The 8,674-nt window shown below is 37.0% G+C and overlaps 1 non-coding gene across 1 annotated transcript; it reads left to right on the top strand.

Annotated features, from left to right (window-relative positions):
- Positions 1-2,332: 2,332 nt before the first annotated feature.
- LOC129085455 (U6 spliceosomal RNA) lies at positions 2,333-2,436 on the top strand. Its single transcript, XR_008530709.1, has one exon. It is a non-coding gene; the product is annotated as a U6 spliceosomal RNA (small nuclear RNA).
- Positions 2,437-8,674: the final 6,238 nt, after the last annotated feature.

The following is an 8,674-nucleotide window of genomic DNA, read 5'->3' as shown; positions in this document are numbered from 1 at the left end:
CAAGGCAGCGAATATCACATTTTCTTAACACATTGATTTTAAAAGCCATTTAGCTTTTCATGAATAACAAAACACCACAGAATGACATACTATATGAACTGGAACTTCAGGAAAACATATAATCATATAGCAGTGAAAGTATTTATTACTAGGTTGCTAAGACACGATTTTAAGGATGAAATCAGCCTCAGATAATAAGTAATACTTAGAATAACTGGCAAAGCTTTAAGGAGTGCATCTTGTATCAAGTCTCTTTAACAAGATGTAGTTAAGTTTGTAAAAAAAAAAAAAAAAAACCCACCAGTTGACTATACCATTTTAATTACTTTATGAGCAATTGTAATGACCATTTGATATGTTCAAACCGAAAAAACAATTTGCAATTAGGTGCTGATGGATTAAATATGGTTCATTAATCAAAGCATTATAGAAATGTGCAGATTTTATTTCAGAGTATGAAACCCTTCTATCCTTGTTAAAACTTTCCCACTGTTACTTTCACAATATGAATTCATAAATAAATAATTCTACAATCAGAGGAAAAGATGATCAAAGAGCCCATAGTAAGTATTTTCCACAAGATTACAAACTATGATGAAAAGATAAGAAGCCATTAAAATTACACTTTTAAAGAATGTTTAATGATACAATGTCTAAAAATAAGTAGAACCTAATACTTTGATTCCACTTTTGCTAAAAATATTTCTCTATATATAGTATATATGATGTGTCTTTATATACTCACACATACACACACATGACTATATCCAGAAAAAATATACCAAGATATATGTACAGTGTACATTTCTAGTTATAGGAATTATTAGTAATTTTTATTTTCTTCTTTTTAGTTTCTGCATTTTTTAATATTCTGCAGGACTATAAGATATTTTTTAAATGAGGGGAGAAATTTGTTTAAAAATAACTCAGTGAACGAAAAAGCAAAATATAACCAGAGACATTAAAATAAATAACTGACAGTAAACAGCAAGGAGGTGGGAGGGTGATGACAGGGGAGAATTGAGGGAGGGTGATCAAGGAACACGTATAAAGGACCCATGGACATAGTCAAAGGGGTTGGGATTGAAGGTGGGAGGCGGGGGTGGGTGGGGTGGGGGAAGGGGGGGGGGGAAATGGAGAGAACTGTACTTGAACAATATAAGTAAATAAATAAAATTTTAAAAAGAAACTACTTGGAAAAATATATATTATATTAAGAGTACAAGTTGACTATTTCTGTAAATTCAGTATTTAATAAAGGTTTTTAAAAGTCTGAAGAAAATAACTCAGTGCAACTTCACAACAATATCAATAAATGGTATGAAGCAGACTTCTGTAGAGGACAGAGCCACCTTAGAGCCCAGCCAATGGTATTTTTCTAATGAGTTACCAAAAAACTTTATTGTAAAATTTCACTTTTATAGTGTATGCCCTAATGACTTTAGATTTTACTTGAACCGATTATGTAACCTCATTCAACTCATATAGTAACCCTTCCCTTAGGTTTTGCCTCTCAAAGTGACATAGCTGTGTTGCCTAATTTCTCAAGTACTTAAGTGATGCCATATCTTGTGCAATGAAAGAAATATTTTAAATTTTCCATTAACAAGACACCCCATATTATAATACTCTGTATGTATTTTGATGCCACAGTTTAGTAAAATTTAAATTGGAAGTAAAACAATTTAATGTCATTGGGAAAACCCCATAATATACTATCAAACTGGCTAAAATTATTAATCTTAGATGATTATTTTTGCCTAATTCTGGATTCATCTCTCTGGAGCAATGTGATAACAACACATCACAGCTGCATTCTATTTAAGCATGTCAAATCACTTAAATATAGATGATCTTATTTGATCCTCATAATAAACCTGTTGGATGATTAAGACAAACATAATTATCCCCATTTTTCAGATGGGAAAACTGATCTATGCGGTAATTAAATCTCCAGAATCCAAATTAAAGGAGTGACTTAAGTAATCAAATTAAAGCAGAAGACACTATATATTACACTATTTATTGAGCAGCTTTCATGGTTACAGGTTTTTTTATTTTTGTATTTCTGTTGAAACTAAAAGACAGCCTAAATCCTACCCAAATCGTTAGAGTAATTTGCTGCCTGTAAAGGTTAGCTTCTTATCTAGTAATTAATCATGCAGAAGCTTGCTTCTCATACACTATAAAATGAGGTTGAACTGCTTAATAAGAGGTCATGAACTGAAGAACAATGAACAAATTCAGGATAAATTTTATTTGACCTGCAGAATCTTGACTCACAGAAAATTTTTAAAATTTAAAATTTTTTAAATTAAAAAGTCAGAGATTTGTGCTCAATGCAGCAGCACATGTACTAAAATTGGAACGATACCGAGATTAGCATGGCCTCTGCGCAAGGCTGACAGGCAAATCCGTGAAGCGTTCCATATTATTTTTTTTTTTTAAAAGGGGAAAAAAGTCAGAGATTTCCATATTCTCTTGAAATCAGAAAAAGAAAATAGTTACACGTGACCCACACTTGTGTGCGGCAGTAATCAAATGGTGTTGATTAGTGGCGTCCCCCTTCTGCCAGGCATGTACTTCTCAATTTCCCACGACCAATACCACTCCCTAAGCTGCTACATCTCCTTGCATTATTGCTCGAGTCTTGTATATATTTACTTGGCGACCTCTGTTTAGTATCACTTATTTTAGCTCATCCGTCCACTCATTCATTTTATTCAACAAGCATTTATTGAACAAACTTTATGCCTACATTATGCAAGGTGCTTAAAAGTGTGACTAAAGCATAGCCCAGAAGCTCAACAACCTCATCCTTTGGTGGGGACACAGATGTATAAACAGATTATTACTACATAGATACCTCAAGACTCAGTCTTTGGGCCTCTTCTCCTCTTTTGTCATTCAAACCCTTGGTACTTTCACTCAGTCTCATGTCTTTAAACACCATCTATATTCTGATATGTATCTCTGTTCTGGGCCGCTTCTGTGAATTCCAGTCTCATTTAACCAAATGCCTAATCAATAACTTCATTTGGAAATCTAATAGTCACTCAAACTCCTTGTATCCCAAGCTAGATCATGATTTTAGTCCATGAAGCTTCAGTCTTTCCCATCTCAAAGAAAGACAATCCCCGTTGTGTACTTGCTGAAACCAAAACCTTGAAGTCATCCTTATTTCTTCCCTTGCTCACCTATTCCATCAGCAAATCATGTTAGCACAGGGAAGGAGACCTACGGCTCTTTGTGACGTGACACCTGCGAAAGAACAGGGCATAGCTGGACAAAACAAAGGAAGAAAAGTGTATTCCAAACAGAGGGCACAGGAGCACAGACGTAAAAGTGAGAAAAAAACAAGGTGTCTAAGAGGAACACCAAGTAATTCAGTTAACTGAGGGAGAATTTAATGTGAAGGGAGAGGGTTTTAGAGAGGTAGATAGGGTTTGGAACCTGGAAGGCCTATCATCCCATTTATACTGTCACCATACAGCACTGTGTTATCAAAGGGTTGTAGGCAGCTAAGACATTGTTACATCATGCCAAGGGAGAAATGGCTAGGTCTTAAACTGAAGCAGCAATAATTGGATTAAAATTCAATGGGACAGAAGATTGGTCATAGACTAGGAAGGGACACAAGGAATATGAGTCCCATGGCATGGTCCCTGAATGGAGAATACAGGGAAGAAACGTTTTGGGAAAGAAGATAATAATTAGTATCCAGAATGTTGAGTGTGAGAGCCCATAGGGACTTCCATGGAAATGGCTTATTGAGTTATCTATGAACGTGAATTGAGAGAGACATAGGCTGAAGATGTCTTTGAGAATCATCGGTGAATAAATGGGAGTTAAAACCATGACAACTACCTACTAATTGTGTCTCCTGAGCCAAGTCACTTAATCTCCCTATGCCTCAGTTTCTTAATCTGTAAAATGGGCATTATCATGTCTACTGCACATAGTTGTTTTGAAGGGAGAGTTCCTTAATAAAATTATTATACCTTCACTTAGCACTGTATATGAGTTTTTAATATTAAATTAATTGTTAAAATCACCTTGGGAGACCTCAAAAAATAATGATGATTAATCTTTTGAGAGATGTTAATGCCATTGAGAATATGCTGTGAACTATGGGCTTTCTCACTAGAAAATTGCACACAACCAAACACCCAAAATCCTGCACACAGTTTCAAGTGTTTGTGGATTCCTAAAGAACCCATGTTTAAAAATTCTTGATGCCAAATGAGACCAGGGAAATTTTGAGAATGAAACAAGGTGAAAATGAACATTTAGGGAATGAGCAGAGAAGGAAAAGATCAAGAAGAGATTACCAGAAAACTACAAGGAAGGAGGTTGTGATGAGTTCTCTCAAATTTGGCAAATAGGTGATGTCAGGTGGGTACTTAAAATATCAGGGGACCATTTTGTAAAGTAGATGATTGTCTAACCACTATGCTACACACCTGAAACTAATACAAAATAATATTGAATATAAACTATAATTTAAAAATAAAAAATTAGCAAAAGTCCAATAAAATAGTTTAAATGGTCATGGGCAACTTTCACAAACTGTGTCAGCCCAGTAGTGGGAGAGGAAACGAGAGCTCAGAGTTGACAAGTGAGGAGCAGATGGAAAAGTGGAGATGACTTATGGACCAAAAAAAGATGAAATTCATCAAAGGGGGAATTTCAGTCAAAAATGGCTGATTTGTTTGTTGTGTCCATTTTGCTTTTTGGACGTACAAACTTATTTTTTATTGTTTTGAAGGAGCATTTGGTTTGCTTGTTTTTTAAGAAGAGGAAAGACTTTGGGTTATAAACTTAGGATCAGAGCAAATGAAGAGATCAGGCTAAGAAATCCAGATACGTGTAGGAATGATTGATGAAGCCACATTGGACAATGAACATGGGGAGGGAGGAACGGCACCAAGAGCTCCAGGGGAGGGTGCAGCTTCAAGCAGGAAGAGGAATTGCATCATCCTCCGAGTATGGGAAATGGAGGTAGGGAAATGCTCATATATCAATACATAGTAAGTGTGGGGTAAGGCTAACAATTGACAGATCACCACAACATTCTCAGTGAAGTACGAGACAAGGCTTTCCACTGAAAACATTGGGAGTCAAATGTTGAGAATGATGGCAATTTAGAGTAGAAGCCAAAGGGGATGATAACAAAATCAAATCAAACAAGCAAAATTCTATTGTTCAGCGACAGTTGTTAGAACTCACTCATAGATCTTTAAAATCTTGATAATCATTAACAGAACAAAGAAGTACTTCAGCAATTAGTTTTTCTGTTTCACAGGAAACAGTATGTAGACAGAATCATTATAATTACATCTTTACCAATAATATATTAGTTTTACAAAATTGCAATAGCTATAATAAGTAGATATTAAGGCTGTATATGTAATACTACATGATTAATATGCAGAGAGAGACAGATAGACTGATAGATAATGGATGGATATTACATGATACTAAGTACCAAATTTTATTTGGTCTTTTGATATGCGTAAGGTGCAATGTTCATTTAACCAGCTCTTGTATTTTCAAACACTGATTCATTTTATCCTTCTCTTCCTTGCATAACCACAAGGAAAGAGAGCTTATTAGAACAACTTCTTCAAAAATCTGCCTATTGGAGGAAATGGAATGAATTTCATTCCCCATTGCTACTACCACCAATTTTAATGGTATAAGAAACAAAATTAGACCTCAAGTGTGCTCACAATGAATTACACAAATTTCATAGTAGCATTCTCCCTTTCTCTGGACCCAAGCTGTGTGTCACTTTATAATGAATCGTTACCTCAGGTAGATGCTCTTGTTAGGGAGTACATTTTTCACACTAGATTTAATGCTTAAAACAGAAGTTATCCCATCGCCATCACCCCTTCTAAATGCAAAGAGCCCCACTACAGTTTCATCTGAGTTCATTTTCTTTCTTCTTTTGGATTACATGGGAAACGTGTTGCCTATTTTCACTTAGTGATTACAGATATGTGGATGGAGGGGAGAAGGATAAAAGGGCAACCTAATTAGAACTATTTAAAGACTTAAAACTTCAAAAATCAGGAATTAAATCTGAAACTGTTTAGGTTTCTCCTGACTTAGGAGGGTTTAAACGGCAGTGTCAAAAATGTGTCATATTTCTTAGAAAACATAACACTGAAAAGGAAAATAATGTATTTGTCACATTTAATAAACTCTGATAAACAGAAATAAAACAAGCAGTACCTAGATTAGAAGTTGTGCCTTTAATGTGCTTATCCATAGTGCCACCAAGTGGCTCTATCAGTTTTACATTTCTAAATACAGTAATTTATTTATTCTAAGAGTTAGACGCTAGGTGGCAGTAGATGTCCTTTTAAAGGAGCCTTGAAAACTGATGAAGAGTTGGGAACTGTTTACTGGCCTTCAAGGTTAATTATTCATCCTTTAAAAAAAAAATTTGGAATAGCTATAATCTAGTTCAAAAGCAAAGAAGATATACTACTGGGTTTATTTTTTTTTACAATATTCTTTGCACCACAGATTGGTCACATTTGTTTTAAATGACGAATTTCTTATACTTTTTTAAAAAAACCTATTAGGGTAACACTGGCTAATAAATAAGACCATACAGGTCTCAAGCATGCAACGTATAACACATCATCTGCATACTGTGCTCTGCGCTCACCACCCAAAGTCAGTCTCTTTCTGCCCCCGTATAGCCCCTCTTTGCCCTCTTCCACCTGCCCCACTCCCCTTTCCCGCTGACAATCACCATACTGTTGTCCAAATGTTGTTTGTTTTTTTAATTATCGTTTAATTCTCAAATAGAAGCAAAGTGTTAAAATAACTACTCATTTCCTTTATTAGTGTACCCAGCCTAGGTGACAGAACCTCACCAATTTTCTCTCTGCTTCTGTCAAAGTCACACGATTACCACACACAAAAAATCCAGCTGTATTGACTCTTTATATAGTTACTAATTAACAAAACTTTGCTAAGTCAAGACTTAGAGGCAGAAAAACCAATGAAAAATGTACACAACTAGTTAGCCCAGATTAACTCATACAGTGTCTTGAAAAGAAAAAAGGAAATGCAGGAAGAAATACTACACCACCTTGAAACACAAATTCAAGATGCATGGTTTAGCAGGAGTCCCTCGCTTCGAACAGTAAGTGCCGCATAATGTACAGGAATCCAACAAAGCCATAGTTTTTGTGTAGGATCTGTCTCCTTAACTTAAGTAGCATTCATATCTTCCCAAACTGCCAGAGGATTACCACACAAAAAGGATAGCGAGAAAACGAAGACCTCTCTCTCCCTGACAGACTCATTTCTTTAGGATCTTACTTCTGACAGCTGCCGTTAGCAGGTCAGGTGAAGATGAGAAGAAAGGAAACATCCTTTCACCTTTATCATCCTGGCCCGTTTTTGGTTGGTGTTACTTTCTTTAACACCAACAACTGAAACTTGAACAGGGCTAGCATATTTAAACAAGATTTGACTAAATAAAAAGGAATAAACTATAGAAACTTGATGAAACGGAGAATTTCACTAGCACCATCAGGGTGAAAAAATTGAACAAATCCCTTCTCCACCCTTATTCTAATCCTCTGTGAGAAAAGATTAGACTTTGGAAATCTCAAATTCGGATGGATCCTAATGGCTTTTCTTGGAGATAGTATTATGGAGTGGAGAGTGGCAAGGAACTGACATTTTGGGGTTTTGAAACTAAAAAAAGTAGTCGTAATCCTCACTAATAACCACTCCCTGCCCCCCCCCCCCAAAAAAAATCAGGCCTTTTTTTGGAAGGTGTATCAGGGAATTAGGCTAAATTGCTCTCTGAAAGGGAGCCACCACATTGGGTAGAGGGGTATGTGGCTGAGCCCAGGTAGGTGAGTCTGCCAAAAGCGAGAGGGAGGACCACGGGCGCCCACGCAGATGGAAACCAAGACCCCACGCAGACCCAATTCCCCAGATGTGGCAGAGCCTTACGCACAAACACACCAGGCAAACGGGGGTCCTGTACTTGGCCTTGGAAGCCTCAGCGGAGGTTCCTGTCACTGGGTTTAACAAAAATCTCCCTTTTTGACTGTACTGCTGGTCTATCCTGGGAAAGGAATAATGACAACATCACGGACTGAAACTGCGATCTTCACCCCGATGAAGACGAAGACCCAGGTATCTTAGACAATGCAAAGTGTCCTTAACTTCTTGTCCACACTAAGGAATGGAGGAATGAACTACACAGAAAGTCGAGAAATGGCATTTTTAAATACAAAGTGTAAGCGGAGCAAAGTCATCCTTCACATAGATCATACGGCTTTCAGACTATGATGTGCAGCCTTGGAAGCCTGGGTATATCAGGTTCGAGCATCCAAGTGATGGGCTCCGTCTAAGAATCTGCCTCCTACACACATAGGCCAGTGTCCTCTAATGTATTGAGACTAAGAGATTAGGACCGAGTCAGAGAGAAATCCCTTCCTCCAGCCAGTGACAGCCCAGTTCCAGTCTGAAAGGTTCCTCCTCCCAGAGTGACTGACGTGGGGATTACACCCAGCCGACCAGAGATCATCTCCATCCACACGGGTGTGGCCTTCTGGCCTCCACAAAGCCTCAAGGAAACTAACCACCTTTATTCACCCAGAAGACTTTACAAAAACAGTCTACAAGTGGGTGT

This window comes from Pteronotus mesoamericanus, unplaced genomic scaffold (assembly GCF_021234165.1).
Source record: "Pteronotus mesoamericanus isolate MK-2021 breed Mesoamerican mustached bat unplaced genomic scaffold, CSHL_Meso_final scaffold_232, whole genome shotgun sequence".
NCBI classification, from domain to species: domain Eukaryota; kingdom Metazoa; phylum Chordata; class Mammalia; order Chiroptera; family Mormoopidae; genus Pteronotus; species Pteronotus mesoamericanus.
This window is presented reverse-complemented; position numbering and strand designations above follow the sequence as displayed.